At 39.8% G+C, this 17,004-nt stretch overlaps 1 protein-coding gene across 5 annotated transcripts in view; it reads right to left on the bottom strand.

The window, feature by feature from the left end:
• FCGR1A (Fc gamma receptor Ia) overlaps positions 1–17,004 on the bottom strand; it is an 82,726-nt gene that overhangs the window by 12,517 nt on the left and 53,205 nt on the right. For 2 of the 5 annotated variants that reach the window (XM_045203715.2, XM_045203718.2), the window contains exon 1: positions 2,749–2,839. The exons of the other annotated variants lie outside the window; for them this stretch is intronic. The gene's annotated coding sequence lies outside the window, so the exon portion shown is untranslated. Of the gene's footprint in view, positions 1–2,748; positions 2,840–17,004 lie in introns of those variants that run through there. 5 annotated transcript variants of the gene reach the window in all.

Raw genomic sequence — 17,004 nt, 5'->3', positions numbered from 1 at the left:
TCTCACTGACAAGATAATTAAAAATGACAAATAACATTGCAGACTGACTTGATGGTCCCAATTTCTCACCCCACCTTGAATCTACCCTATCCGCACAGCCTCACGGGAGGCTGCGGGCACTTGCCTGAGCCTGGGCTTTGGTTCAGCCACGTGACTTTCATTGGCCAATGAAACCAATGAAATATGGGTGGGAACAGCATTGTGCTAAGTCCAACCTAGACTTCAGGAAGCTTTCCATATAATCTTGCATCCTCTCCGGTTTTCCTGACTGTGAAGACAAGAACACGCTCTGGCTGCGGTGAGGCAGAGATGTCCTAGCCACGGTAGCCCGAGGTAGAACTGCCCCAGCCATCCTGCAATCTTCAAGTGAGAAATAAATGCTTACTGCTGTGTACCACTGAGACGTGGACATTTTTATAGAGCAATAGCTGACTGATACAAGTGCAAAGCAAGGAAAAGGGGTGAGGAAGAACTCGGGATGTTCTGAGAGAGAGAGAAGCCTCAGCTGCTTGAAATTTACATTTTAATTCTGTATTTATGACTATTATACTGTTTGGTCCTCAAACTTTTCCACTGTACAGATGCATCACAATTTATTTTATCAACATTTCTTCAGAGCCATGCAGGTCATTTCTAATATTTTACTGTTACGACCAGCACTGCAATGAATACTCTTGTCCCTAGTTCTAAACGCTTGACTTATTTCTGTAGGACACTTTCAAGAGTCAGCATCACTCAGTCAAAGGAAATAAATACGTTTCTTTGGATGGATGCTGTCAGACGTCTGTCATCGTTATCATCATCACTGCACGTGTTTGGAGAATGTTTATTTTGTGTCAGGCAAATATGCTTGATATGTATTTTATCACTTAATCCTCCAATAAATTATGAGTAGACACTATTGTGATGTTTATTTTACAAATGAGGAACTAGTCAAAGAGAAATTTGGTAACTTGTCTGAGATTATAAAAAGTGAAAGCAGAATCGAAAACCAGACAGTTTGATTTCCTTTACACTCTCACAAATAGTGTATAATAGTACCCATCCCGTCCCTTAACCATTTCTACTTTGTAGTAAAATAGCTGCTTGTTTGAAAATGAGTAAATATGTTTCACCGACCAGGGAAACATGGGGAAATGAGTATTGCTGTGGAAGAGAAGTGAAGGAAAGGTGAAATACTTCTTTTCTGATAAGAACCTGTAGTTTCCAAATGTTGAAGAATCGTGTACCCATGTAAAATGAACCAGGAGATAATTGAACAAACATTTAACTAAGGCAGAGTAGTCACTAGTATTTAATGGCAATGAAAATCCTGATGCCCATAAGGACTATCAGGAGAATTCATATCTACATGTGACATATATACTTCCATATATTGATGATATTTTATAATACCATCATCCTCATAGGATTCATATATTGAAAATCATTTCACAAATACACTTTTCTCATAGACTTTGGTCTTATTTGCCTATTTTAACTAAAATAATTTTCTTCTTACAATTAATAATAATTTGTGAATAATTACTTGATATATTTTAAAAAGGTAAAAGAACTTACATCTCATTAAGAATTGACAAAAATTATTTTATTTTTTCACTGGTTATAAGTAAAAAAGCAGTCAATAACCCTTTATTCCCTATTCATTCCTTCTTTAACAGCCATATGTTTTAGGAACTATTAAAATGTACCAACTAAATTTTAGGTAAATAATTGTATATATGTGTCTATAGCACAATGTTTCCCTAATATGTTTTGTATGCTATAGACCATTCCTTGAATAGCTGCAATATACTACCTTTTTATACTTGCTAATGCTGGAAGTCTTTTTCAGGAGATTCAGATAAACTTTACCTGAAGTTTTTCTTCAACTACCATTCATGATAAAAAGTCCCTCATTGGTTCAATTTTGAATTTCCATTAGAAATGAAATTTATTTTTTTATTCTTATTCTTACTTCTTGATCTATCAAATCTTTCTCCAGTTCTTGCATCCTCAAAGTGAATCCATCGAATTAAAAAAATTAATCCTCATCTACGACTTTACATTTTTTTCATCTAGTCTTTACAGTTAATTTATGGTAGTGTTATAATTTGTCTTTTATAGATTATTTTAACTTTGGATGCCCTTGTCCATTTCCTCTTCCCCATCCCACTTTGTCATCAAAAATACATGCGTCAAGCCCTTTGACTAATTTTCTTGTGTGTCCTTGAGATTTCTTTCTGAGCTCTTTAAATCAAATCATTATAATCATAGTCTGTTCTGTTACTCAAGCTCTTCACATAAACCCCTCCCTTAACTTTTACTGAGTGTGAGTCAGCACTATTCTGAAAGGCCTTCATATGGTCCCATACTGTAAGAGGAGACCACAGTGGCGTGTTGGATCTTACGGTATGAAAGTTCAGATCTTTCCTTTTCCCTAAGCTAGGACCTCTTCCCTCCAGCATCTTGGTGTATCAGAAAACACCTTCAGAGCCATGGTAACATGGGCAGTAGACAGGTGGTCACGATGGGTTGCGACTATAGGGGTAGAGGAAGGAGTCAGGAAGGTAGAGAAGGCAGGAGGTTGACCACAAACTCTTCCTACCTCTTTTGCTCTTGTTCTACCCCAGGGGAAGAAAAAGAATCTTTATTTCTTTTTCAGAACTTTAAAAGAGTTATGTAATATTTTATGCAAATAAAAGAATGTAAAATACATGCGTATATGGTTATGATTCACAATAAGCAAGTGAACAGTTATGAACTCACCACTTAAGGACTAAAATATTACTAATAACAGACCAGATTTCCAGCAAAGATGGAGTAGCAGAGATTGGATTTATTTTCTTACCTGAAATGACAAAAATAAAATATAAAAAAAAATACTCAGTAATGGTTTTCAGAACAGTACATATCACACAAGATAAACACCTCCAAATTCAGAATGTCTTTCAGGAAGATTTTTTTTTTTTTAATGAAAATGGGAAGCTGATTTTGCATGTGTTCCCAGAGGAACAGAGGCTAGCATGTATTAGAGGAGCTCTTATAGATGAGTAACTGCTCACATGTCTCATAGAGGCTGATGGAGAATAAATAATGTGGTTTCAATTGATCCAGTTTTAGAGGGATTAGCCAGGCTTTGAACCAGTTTTTAAAATGGGGATTTGCCATATTCTAGTCCCAAGAAACATAGTTGGTAGAGGGGGAATATTCAGAAGAGAATGTCATAAAACATTAGCCCTTCCCTAGGGAAGCAGCCCCAGAGGGGCCCAATTTGATTGTGGGTGGCGGAGGGAGTGGCTGAAATCCGGTGGAGAGTGGAGCGGGCACCATTGCTCCCTCTCAGCCCCTCCCCCACGTATAGCGTCACAGCTCAGCATCACAGGCAGCGACCAGACCAGCGTTACCCCGCCCCAGGGAACACCTAAGGCTCTGCCCCTTTAAAAGTAACAGAAGCACCAAGACAAAAAAAAAAAAAAAAGGCCCAAATGACAGAACACTTCAAAGCTCCAGGAAAAATACAACTAAGCAAGGAAGAGATAGACAACCTATTGGATGCACAGTTCAAAACACTGGTTATCAAGACGCTCACAGAACTGGTTGAATTTGTTCGAAAACTAGATGAAAAAATGAAGCCTATGCTAAGAGAAACAAAGGAAAATGTACAGGGAACCAATAGTGATGTGAAGGAAACTGGGACTCAAATCAATAGTGTGGACCAAAAGGAAGAAAGAAACATCCAACCAGAAAAGAATGAAGAAACAAGAATTCGGAAAAATGAGGAGAGGCTTAGGAAACTCCAGGACATCTTGAAACATTCCAACATCCGAATTATAGGGGTGCCAGAAGGAGAAGAGGAAGAACAAAAAATTGAAAACTTATTTGAACAAATAATGAAGGAGAACTTCCCCAGTCTGGCAAAGGAAATAGACTTCCAGGAAGTCCAGGAAGCTCAGAGAGTCCCAAAGAAGCTGGACCCAAGGAGGAACACACCAAGGCACATCATAATTCCATTACCCAAGATGAAACATAAGGAGAGAATCTCAGAAGCAGCAAGAGAAAAGGACACAGTTACCTACAAAGGGGTTCCCATAAAGCTGTCAGCTGATTTCTCCAAAGAGACCTTATAGGCAAGAAGGGACTGGCAAGAAGTATTCCAACTCATGAAAGGCAAGGGCCTACATCCAAGATTACTGTATCCAGCAAAGCTATCATTTAGAATGGAAGGGAAGATAAAGTGCTTCTCAGATAAGGTCAAGTTCAAGGAGTTCATCATCACCAAGCCCTTATTATATGAAATGTTAAAGGGAGTTACCTAAGAAAAAGAAGATCAAAAATATGAACAGTAAAAATGACAGCAAACTCACAGTTATTAACAACCACACCTAAAACCAAAACAAAAGAAAACTAAGCAAACAACTAGAACAGAAACAGAACCACAGAAATGGAGATCACATGGAGGGTTATCAATAGGGGATTGGGAGGGGGAGAGAGGGGGGAAAGGTACAGAGAATAAATAGCATAAATGATAGGTGGAGAATAGACAGGGGGAGGGTAAGATTAGTGTAGGAAATGTAGAAGCTAAAGAACTTATAAGTATGACCCATGGACATGAACTATAGGGGGGGAATGTGGGAGGGAGGGGGTGTGCAGGATGGAGTGGAGTGAAGGGGAGGAAATGGGACAACTGTAATAGCATAATCAATAAATATATCCCCCCCAAAAAAACCATTAGCCCTTCCCTTGGATTTGTAGAATTTCATAAACCCCAAAGCCAGAGTTTCTCACTGGGGGAGGCAGGCTGAGGAGGATGAGAAAGGGGAGAGCATGCTTTGAGAATTCTGGATGCATTTCCCAGAAAAGGCACAGCATGAACATGATCAGAAGAGGCAACTTCCTTCCTCTTTCCTAATCTTGGCTCCAGATGCCTCAGCAGATTCTCTTCCATGTCTTGCATGTTACAGATGTCACTGGTGCCATCACCTTGGGGATAACATGTGGCTCTTAACAGCTCTGCTCCTTTGGGGTAAACTGGGCTTAGAGAGGGTCAGTAGAAGGGGCAGGCACTGGCTAAGGGGACTGAGGGTTTTTGTCTTCCTTTGGTAACCTAGGCTAGAACTCATGAGTATGGAGACAACTGACTGTATCTGTGCTTCCATGGTTTACTGGTGTTTATTGTATCCAAAGTCTTAAATCTACCTTTAAATAATATCTCTATATGGTATGAGGCAGGTATCCATCTTCTTTTCCTCCTTAGGTATAACCAATTGTCCCAGCACCATTAAAAAACTTAAGCCATTCCTGACGTGAACTGCCGATTCGATCATAAACTGTTATCTTATACATGTGGTTCTTCCCTAGAGTCTATGCTGTTTCATTTGCAGTTGTCTTGTCCTGTGTCAGTACCACATTGTGTTGACACTACAGCTTGTTGACCCTACAGGAGGAATATAGCTGTCAACAAGGACGACTTTGGTTAACTGGGCCCAACTTTAGAGCCTAGCAGCGTATTGTTTGCACAGGGCTTCTTCAGGGGAAAGCCACCGGCTGGGCTGCTAAGCCTTCTGCTCTGCATTCATGTAGTCTGAGCAATGCCTTTTAAAGGAATTCCTAAAATCATAATTTAACCAATGGGCTGAGACCTATCCAGTCCAATGAGCTATGTCCTCATTTGCATTGTTAGCAACCAATGAGAGTATCTCCATAAGGACCACTCAGGACTCCCTGATTCTGACTAATCAGGACAATGTTATTTGAACAAATCAAACTGTACAAATTTGGATTCATTATTTACATAAAAATGGACAAACGGGAGACCAAGGTGGGCACTTTATATAACTAGAACTCCCTTTGTCTTAGGTTTGCACCAGAAGCTGCCTGCCTCCTGGGTTTGCAAACTGTTCACCTGAATAAAGTCTCTACTTTTATTGCACGCTAAGCCAGGGACTCCTGCTGGCAATGGACTGGTGGCAGTGACCTTTTGTGGACAGGCTTGATAGGACATCTTAACATGTGGTAGTGCACATCTCCCTAACTTATCCATCTTCAGGAGTGTTATTCTTGTGTTTCTGCTGATTTTTAAATAATGATTGGGCTTTAAGTTAGAATTACATTAAATATGTAAATTAATTTGAGGAGGATTTGTACCTTTATGACACTGAGTTTTTTGGTGTATCTACTCAATCTTTCAGTGTTCCTTTAGTAGCGTTCATAAGTTGCATAGTTTTCTCCATGTTTGTCTTGGACAGATCTTGTGGGATTTCTTCAGGGTGCCTGTGTGTGTGTGTGTGTGTGTCTGTGTAAGTCTCTGCTAATTCAAATGGTAATTTTAAATCACATTTTCTAACTGCTTCTGGTATAATGGAAATACAGTTGATTTAGGGGACAATGATTTTATATGCAGACAGTTTAAATTTTTTTCAGGTTATTTATTTGCAGATTCTCTTGTGCCTTTTTTGTGGCTGTTCATATTATCTTCAACTGCTATAGAGCTTTATTTCTTCCTTTTTGGTCCATACATGACTATTTTCTGTAGGATTTTGGTAGATATAGTTTTTCAGGAAATGATACTGTACATCTTAATTTGCTAAATCATAAATGGGTATTAAATTTTACTGAATGGTTTTTCTCGATAAATTGAGAAGGTAATTTTCCTCCTTAAATTTATCATGTGGCTAATTATATTTATGGATTTTTCTGCTGTTAAAAAATTCTTACATTTCTGAGTAAATCTAACTTTATCATGATTTATTACAAATTTTTAGATGTTGGTGGATTTGGCTTGTCAGTGTTTAGTAGTTAATATTTCTGCATTTATATTTATCATAAATTTCACCAGAATTTGGCGATGCTATTAGTGGTTTCAAAGAACTGACACTAAACTTTATAAATTATATATATTGTACCTTGTTTTTTATATTTTAATTTTTTTACTCTTATCTTTTTATCTTCCTTCTCCTTTCTTTGTATTTATTCTGTCCTTTTTCTTAAGTTTCATGCTGGGGTTATCAATTTTAGCCTTTCATCACCTTTAATGTAAGAATTTCTTCTTTATTCTAATTACTATTTTAACCATATCCCATAATTTTGGATTCATAATGTTTCTATTATTGGTTATTGATAAATGTTTTAAATTTCCTTGACTTTTTCATTAAGTTTTTTCTATTATTTGCTACTTTTCTCTTTCCATTTCCCTCTTCTCATGGTTTGAAATTTTTACACATTATTTCTCTTCTTGGTGATTGTCCTAAAAATGTATCTCTTATGTTTTATATAAGAAATTATAAAGATAACCACCAAGATGAAATCTTTAGACAAGAGTCCTTTCACCGATTTCATGCTCTAGGTAGCAGCGACAGAATATTACCGAAAGGTCACGGCTGTGCAGTCCTAATGTACAGATTGTCTTCTGTGGCTCTATCTTATCGCCTGTTCCCTCAAACTATTTCAGCTTATGGCAAATCTATCCATGAAGATGCTGACTAACCTCTTTTATGATAACACAACCCAGAATTTCTCTAAGAACTTTACTATTGGTGATGTAGTTCTGTCCCTCGATATTCTGAGGAATTGATGATGAATGACGGTGGTGATATTTTCCTCAGAATAACCGATGAGAGGAGGCATATTGGAACACCGGGAAGGAAATGTTGCTGTAAGTACAATGGGCAGGTTGAAGAGCATTTTACAATGTAATACCATCTCAGCTGGAAGCTTCCAGTCTAGTGAGTCAGCTAATGCTTCTGCCTACAGTCCCCCAGCAGTCCAGACAACAAGTCACCTTCACTCTGTGATCGAGGTCTGAGGGAGGCAGACGAGTTTTTCTGAACCTCAAAAAGCTCTCAGCTCACGGAACTCCTAGGGATGGCTAGCTGTGGATTGATGGACTCAGCAATGTTTTGTCATGGGAGAAGTTATTTGAATGAAAATATTGCACTGCTGGGGATCATAAGAAGCACATATGTGGTCTTCATCCTTGAAAAGGTCTGCACAATGTCTGTGTTTCCTAGGGCTGCATCCAGTCCACACGGGTGAGGTCGAAGTTGACTCGCAGTTTAACTTGTTCACGCCACCACAACTTAATTTCTCTTCCCGCAATAGCCTCTAGGCTGATCTTAGCAGGAAGTGAAACGAAACTTACTGGAAAGGCGGAGTAACAGAAACTTAAGTAGATTCACCCATCTAAACAAGGCTGGGCCACTCCACCGTTTTACCTCGCTGAGAACATCTGACTCAGGTTCGTGCCTGAGAAAGAAAGCTAAAAGAGGTCAAGTAACTTGATTGTAGTCAAAAAGTTAATAAATGGTGCCAAGAGACACAAACTAGTTCCAGGTCTTGTTTTCTGCAATAGTGATATAATAATTATTAAGATTTGACCAAAAGGGAATTATGGCTAATTGACCCAAAGTATGCTTTCCTCTGCACTGTAACTTGGGAATCTTTTCTCAGGCAATTAGCAGCTTTATCACGTGGAAGGGGAGACAGCTGAAATTTAGGCAAAGCCAGATTCTTTCCGGGGAACATCAATTCTTTGCGAAAGAGGTGTGGTAAGAGTCAAGAAATAAGTCATTTATGTATTCATGGTGGCTTCACATTGGGAAAGGGTAGTGATTGGTGTATTATCTTCTGACTTTGCCGAGGGTGAGCAGAGGCTTCTTGTAGTCAAAAGAACTTCTCTGTACAACTATAATTTAAGATATTAGGGTAGACTTCAATAAAGCCTCTGGTCAAGACAGCATTCCAGACCGGGTCCTCCGGCCCTCCTTCTTCTCACCTGACTTCATGAAGATGCTGTAACACAGGCTCAGTCATGTTCTTGTCGGGATTTCCTGTTGAACATGTCTCAGAAGGAAGGAAGGGGGCTGTGTCTGTGTCACTGCTGAGTCACAACGGCTTGACTAGGATGCTAACCCAGGGAGGATTGCGACGGATCCTAATGTCACAATCATATTTTTTCCCCATTCCACAACTCACTTCTACATCCAAGTCTTGGTTCTTTTGATCTCAGAGACACTGCAGTCGATAGCATGGCCCAGACTCTAGCCCCGTCTCTACAGTTTCAAAAGCTGTGGTCCATGAGGCTCAATGAAACAGATGAGATCGGAGGTCTGGGAGTTTACGGATTTCCAGAGACCCTACCTATCATTACTCTCCCTGCTTTGGTTAGGAATATGGTGATCCCAGCTCAAACAGAGGACTTTTGGCTCAGTTTAGAAAACTCAGGTGGGGAAAGGCCATTTCCTGTATCATATGTGCGGGACCCTCATTTTCACAAGCTAAGTGAGTTTAAGGGTAGTTTTTTTTATATAGATTTTTAAAAAATTGTTTCCTTTTCTCATAGTATTTTTAACACCAGATATATGGGGATGAGGGTTCCCCTCACATCAAGTAATTCTGATACTAATGACCCAGAGTGAGGGCAGAGCCCGCAGATTAGGGTACAGTCCCACATGACTGCCCCCCATTGCAGAGGCCAGTCGCCAGGCCAAGTTGTCACCTGTGCTTCGGGTTGACCAACTATGCATCAGGGGTTCCCCTAACTGCCTCCTCAGGTTATAAAAATTATTGATAACATCAAGTTGGAAAGAAAAAAAGAAACTGGATATTTTTATACACTGTCAATAGGGGTAAATTGGTAAAGCCTTTAAAAAAATGTTATTTAGTAGCATATAAGCAACTTTGAATTTTGCCCATTAGGTTAATATATTACATTGAACCATATGAAATTGGCGGTATTTGACAAATTTTTACCTAAAAAATGAACTTGATAGATCAAAAGAAATCACATGCACTGAGACACAAACAGAAAAAGAGTAAAATGTTTTCAAAATTTCAAGAGGGTTTTAGGTAGGATAGATAGTGAACCCAGGCAGGGAGGAGGAGGGAGACGTGTCTCACCCACTAACTCAGCAGGCCTGAGCCTGGTCCGATAATACTGCCAGGTGTTCTGACATCACAGGAAACACCATGTTAGCACGGGAGGAGGGCGGTCCTTGAAATTCTATGTAGTGTTTCCACTACCTGGGAAGGAAAGCCTTGAAACCCTGCTTTCATCCCAAGGCCTGGAAGGTGGGAGAGGGTCCACGGTGCCCAAAGGAAGAAGCCCATAAAACAGCTTTGGTTAATTGCCTACCTCTGGTCACTATCTGTTTTATGAGGGAGTTCCTGATGCTTACAGAGAGAGCCTATAAATAACTTTGGGTAACTGCCCCAACTTTAATTAACTGCCTCCTGTCACATATCTGTTTTACAATAAGATGAACAAATGGGGTCTGGAGCAAGATAAGGATTTGGGCTAATAGACCCCCACACATACCTAAGTTTGGGTATTGATATTCCCCCAGGAAAGTTGGCACCATCTTTACCTGTCAATCAATATGTAACTTCTTCACCCCACCCTGCCAACTCTGTAAGTCCTCAGAACAAAGGACTCTTGCTCTTGGCTCTGGGGCAGCCCCACCTCAGGCCACCTGGCCTCTAGCTACGCATGTGCTTGCCACCCCAGCCTTTGGCTGGCCTTACTTTCACCTCCCTTACCCTGCTTTGCCTATGCCTTTCATTCCTCCTCTCCCACCTTAGTTAGGCCATTCTCTTCCATGAAAACGGATCACCAATAAACCCTACTTGCACACTAATGGATTCCCTGCTCTGTAATTTACTGCATAGGCGAGAACTGAGTTTCTGGGAATTTCTCCCATAACAAGGGTATGGGTCAGAAGGGAACTGAGCAAGACCAAAACTTATTTTTCAACTGGTTGTGTAAGGCAAGGATTTCCCCTCTTACAGAGGCCACGAGGGCTGGATGGCATAATTTCCATTGCCTATCAATTGCTCTGTCTCCTGAAAGAACACTCATCTTCCTGATTCCCAATCCATATATATACTTCATTGTCATCTGGGAAGTATTTTGTCGTGTCTGATGTTTTTGGAGACTGTTTTCCACTTAAAAATTGAGAATGTGACCCTAAGCCATAATTTCTGGATATCATTTTGAAGCAGAAAATGAGATGACCATTCAAATAGGAAACATTTGCAATGGCCAGTCCCAGATTCAACATTAGATCATGTATGGCCCCATTATGGGGGCTTCAGGACGTCCCGGAGTGCTAGAAATTCCCTTCTGGGGTCTCTCAGTCTAGACATCCTGGCAGTTGGAAAGAATCCCAGGATTATCCCACTATAGGGTCGCAGCAACCACCAAAACCATCTCTAGGATAAAAAATGGTGGAGAATTTTCCCACCACTTCCCTGAAATCCTAAGGAAACCTTACACTTTTGTGCTCTAGACTCTTTCGACAACAGAGCCACTTTCCCGTGCTGACCCAGCTTCTGTTTATTTAAATCTCTATATACATGTGCTTCTGTCTACCATGCTTTTAATGACATAATAAAAATAATGAATGTTTGATTTCAAATGATGTGACTTGATTCTTTTTTCTAAGTAAGGCCTGAGCACGAATAGGTTGCCAGTTGGGGGATCCACAGGAAACAGTGTTAGCTTTTGAGACTGCAGCCTTTGAGCTTGTGGCCCAGGGTGGACGGGCAGAGGAAAGCAGGTTCTGTAGTAATTTCCTGCAGTAAAATCTGTATATGTAGTGACTTGACAGTTTCCACAGTGGTGGGACTGTGATTTGTACTCCGTCCTGTGGTGTCAGCAACTTAGGTTCAAGTCAGACCCACAGCAGTAAAATATAAGCATATTTCTTGAGGTATTTAGTATATTTAGAAGTTGATAATTCATTTCTGGTAACAGTGACAAGGACATTGAAATCAACCCTCCTTCTGAAAACAAAGGTTGGATAAAACATAGAAAAACATATCCTTAAACTCATCAATGTGATGACTAAACAATAAAGAATTACCAGGTTTAAGGTATAGACAAAATTGGAACCCAGAGACATCAGCGCAAATGGAAACCACTTTTTCCTAATAAGGGCATTTCCTGATCTTACAAATTACCTGTGACAGCCTCCTGTTGTTAATGGGACAGAAATAAAACACGAAATTCTGAGCAAGTTAGGGAGTCTACCAGAACATTCCTACAAAAAGCGAGGACCCCAAATTGCTGATATTAGTGCTATAGGGGGATCTGGCCAGATCACAGGGCAGAAGGGAGGTTATGTTTCTTTCCCAGAAACAAGTTGGGAAGTGCCGGAGGCAGCAGAATTGAAGCCCAAGCCGGCGTGATAGATTTCCATACCCGGGGTAAGGGCAACAAACTAGCACCATTCAAGACACAGCAGGGGAAGCTTGCACAGAGTATGCACAGGCTGAAAAGGTCACAGCACGTGTATTGCGGAGGTTATGGTGGCAGGACGAGGGGCAGAGACGCCCCCGGGGTGCCTAGTATATACTCAATGAACACGTACAAAAAACTAGACTTTGGGCACGAGAACCAGCAGACAATCAAGCAACAGAAACTGACCCTTAAAATAGCAGAAATAATGAAGTTATCAGAAAGACTATAAAACAATGGTATCTACAGTGTTCATGAAACAAATGAAAATTTGGAAGAATTTTGCCCACTTGGGGGTTTTCTTAGCTTCAACTAAACATTTGGGATCACAAGACTCTCACAGGCCACCTAAGGCACCAGTCTACCCACGAGGATGCAGGAGAAGAACTACAGCTTGCTATAGCAGGGCAGCCCCAGGGCATCACTCTTGGTGGGAAGTGTTTGCTCCTCCATTAGGTATTAAGTGTTGAGAAAGTGTGAAAGCCTTGATAGTAAAGATGCAAATGAGGATAAAGCTGCACAGTTCCGATTGGACAAAGCAGGTCTCAGCCCATTGGTCAAAACAGGATTCCAAGAACTCCTTTATACAGTTTGGGTAAGTATGCAGTAACTGCAGGTTTGGCAGCTCAGTTGGTGGCTTTTACCCAATGTGCAGTGTGCAGGAGAGGCCTCTGCAAACAGTGGCTGCTGGCCTCTAGTTATGAATTTGTGCCTGGTTAAGCAACCACAAGGAGTCCTTCTTGGCAGATATGTTCCTTCCCAAGATCCACACAAGCAACACCTGCATATCCACAATACTTAGAGCCCGTGAGAACACTGCAAGCATAAAGGCCAGCCTTACATTTTGTCTGTGACTAATTCTACCTGGAAGTAAAGCCTAAACACCAAAACAGAAGAGAACAGAAAAAGAGTCCTGAACTCAAGTTCGCTGAAATACTAGGCAGTTCTTACAGTTTGTCTCTTGTGGACTTAAAGTCTACGGAGAAGATGACTATGATAAATTCAGTTGATGGCAAATAAAGTTTAAAATTATATGGAAATCAATGATAATTTTTTGTGCTGGCTCTAAATGTTGGTGGGAGATGAAGTCAAAGTTTGGGACATGTATCTTTGGTGTGCATGTGGTATATGAGGTATGTCCAGAAAAAGTCCAACCATTGTTAACAAAACAAGAACAACATTGATGTAACCTGGCAGCCAAGGAGAGTGGGCTGGAATGCGCATGTGCGAACAGTGATGACTTCACTGTACTGGTCAGTCGGGGTGGTAGATGCTGTTGAGTCAGCATGGGTACTGTGTGGCTGTTACATTTAAAATGACTGAGCAAGTAGGGCAATGAATCTGCATTAAATTTTGCATTAAGTTTGAACATTCCTTCGTGGAAACTATTTGAATGATTCAGAAGGCTGCAGCCATCATATATGGGAGTCTCATTTTATTGTAAGTTTGTTTATTATTTATTTATTTATTGGGGTGATACTGATGAACATAATTATACAGGTTTCAGGTGCACAATTCCACAACACACCATCTGTACATCATACTGTGTGTTCACCACCCCAAGTAAAGTCTTCTTCCATCACCATTTATTTCCTATATACCCTCCTCCACCCCCTGACCTCAGTACTCACCACACTGTTGTCCGTGTCCATGAGTTTTTTCTCTTTTTTCCTTTTTACTCAATCTCTCCACCCCTCCAACCCAGACTCCCAACGCCCCCAACGAAAGCTGTCAGCGTGCTCTCATATATCTGAGTCTGTCTCTACTCTGCTCATTCATTTTGTGCATTAGACTCCGCATATGTGTGAGATCACAGGGCACTTGTCTTTCTCTGACTGGCTTATTTCACTTAGCATAATGCTCTCCAGGTCCATCCATGCTGCCACAAAGGGTAAGATTTCCTTCTTTTTATATTTGAGCAATATTCCATTATGTAAAGGTACCACAGCTTTTTTATCCATTTATCTACTGATGGACACTTGGGCTTCCAAATCTTGGCTACTGTGAGTAACACTGCAATGAACATCGGGCTACATACATTCGTTTGAATTAGTGTTTTGGTTACTTTGGATAAATCCTCAGAAGCAGAATTGCTGAGTCATAAGGCAGTTCCATTTTTAATCTTTTGAGGTAACTCCATACTGCTTTCCACAGTGTTTGCACCAATTGGCGTTCCCACCAACAGTGCAGGAGGGTTCCTTTTTCTCCACATCCCTGCCAACATTCGTTGTTAGTTTATTGATGATAGTCATTCTGACAGTGTGAAGTGATAATCTCACTGTGGTTTTAATTTGCAGTTCTCTGATGATTAGGGATGTTGAGCAGGTTATCATATGTCTATTGGCCATCTGTATGTCATCTTTGGAGAAGTGTCTATTCTGGTCCTTTGCCCATTTTTTAATTGGATTTTTGGGGGGGTACTTTTATAAGTTCTTTATTCATTTTGGATATTAACCCATTGTCTGATGTATTATTGGCCGATATGTTCTCCCATTCGGGGGGTTGTCTTTTCATTTTGTTGATGGTTTCCTTTGCTGTGCAAAAACTCTTTAGTTTGATGTAGTCCCATTTGTTTACTTTTTCTTTTGTTTCCCTTGTATGAGGAGATATATGAGAGAAAATACTGCTATGAGAAATGTCCAAGATTTTACTGCCTAAGTTGCCTTCTAGGATTTTTACAGTTTTGAGTCTAACATTTAAGTCTTTAATCCATTTTGAGTTTATTTTTGTGTGTGGTGTAAGAAGGTGATCTAGCTTCATTTTTTGAACATATCTGTCCAATTTTCCCAACACCATTTATTGAATAGATTACCCTTACCCCATTGTTTGTTTTTGTGTCCCTTGTCAAATATTAATCAGCTATAAAGGTGCAGGTTTATTTCTGGGCTCTCTATTCTGTTCCATTGATCTACACGTCTGTTTTTATGCCAATACCATGCTGTCTTGATTACTATGGCCTTGTAGTATAGTTTGATATCTGGTAGTGTGATTCTTCCAACTTTATTCTTCTTTCTCAAGATTGCTGTGCTATTTGGGGTCTTTTGTGGTTCTATATAAATATTTGAAATATTTGTTCTTGTTCTGAGAAATACACCATTAGTATCTTGATAGGAATTACATTGAATCTATACATTGCTTTGGGTAGTATGGATATTTTAATGATGTTAATTCCTCCTATCTATAAGCTTCCACTTATTTGTATCTCCTTCACTGTCTTTCTTCAGTGCCTTTTAATTTTCCAAGTACAGAGCTTTTACATCCTTGGTTAAATTTATTCCTTTTGTGAACAATTGCAAATGGGATTGTTTTCTTAGCTTCCCTTTCTAATAGTTCATTATTGGTGTATAAAAATGCAGCTGATTTCTGGATATTTATTTTATATCCTGCTACAAGGAAAATCTCTAATAAATAATCTAACTTTACATTTAAAGGAATTTGAAAAAGAATTATAAATAAAGTCCAAAGTGAGTACAAGGGAGAAAATAATAAAGATCAGAGCAGAATTAAGTGAAATAGAATCTAAAAAAAACAATACAAAAGATCTCGATCTGGTTCTTTAAAAGGATAAACAAGACTGACAAACATTTAACCAGACTCATCAAGAAAAGGAGAGAAACAAAATAAATAAAATCAGACATGACGGAGAAGTTACAACTGACTCCACAGAAATAGATGGGATTGTAAGAAAATATTACAAATGACTATATGCCAACAAATCGGACAATCTGGAAGAACTGGATAAATTCCTACAAACATACAATCTTCCCAAACTGAACCAGGAAGAATCAGAGAATCTGAATAGACAGATTACAAGTAGTGAAATTGAAGCAGTGATAAAGAATTCCCAACAAACAAAAGGCCTGGACTGGATAGCTTCACAGGGGAATTTTAGCAAACATTCAAAGAACTAACTCCTATCCTTCTAACACTATTCCAAAAAATTCAAGAGGAGGGAAGACTCACAAGCTCATTTTATGAGACCAGCATTATCATAATTCCAAAACCAGATAAAGACTCTACAAAGAAAGAAAATTATAGGCCAATATCCCTGATGAACATAGATGCTAAAAATCCTCAACAAAATATCAGCAAATGGGATTCAGCAATACATTAAAAATACATGATCAGTGGGATTTATCCCAGGGATGCAAGGTTGGCATGATATCCACAAATCAATAAATGTGATACACCATACAAACAAAATGAATAAAAACCACATGATCATATAGATGCAGAAAAATCATTTGATAAAATCCAGTACCCGTTTATGATTTTAAAAAAACAAAACAACCTCTCAGCAAAGTGGGAACCCTAAAGATTCCACCAAAAAAACGACTAGAAGTGGTGTATGGGAGCGTTATTTTCACTTAGCAGTTCCACTTCCTGGAATGTATCTTTGATAAATCCTTAACCCCATTTCTACCCCGTTTTCGGAAAAGTGAACCATAGCATTTAGAAAATGCAAAACACAATGAACACAAAACATAGCAAGTTAATTTAAGACCATATTGCCTGACCAGGAACCAACCCAGAATGCAACGGTGAGAGCGCCGAATCCTGGCCTCTAGACCAGCAGGGAACTGCAAGAGTCACCTTTTTTCTCTTTCCAGCAAGAGCTGTCCTTGTGCCGGCCTCTGAAAAAAACCACCGTTCCACCCTTTCCACCCTTTCCAGTGTCACCTGCCCCTTTTAAGGTATCCCGGAAAGTCATCTCCTCTTTGCTTTCGCCCAAAGAGGAGCCCACACCAAAGGACAAGCGTCCGCGGGACAGTGGACGTGCCCCGAGGCCA

The sequence above is a fragment of the Desmodus rotundus genome, chromosome 12, assembly GCF_022682495.2.
Source record: "Desmodus rotundus isolate HL8 chromosome 12, HLdesRot8A.1, whole genome shotgun sequence".
NCBI classification, from domain to species: Eukaryota; Metazoa; Chordata; class Mammalia; order Chiroptera; family Phyllostomidae; genus Desmodus; species Desmodus rotundus.
Note: the sequence above shows the minus strand (reverse complement) of the source record. Positions and strands in the feature narration are given on the sequence as shown.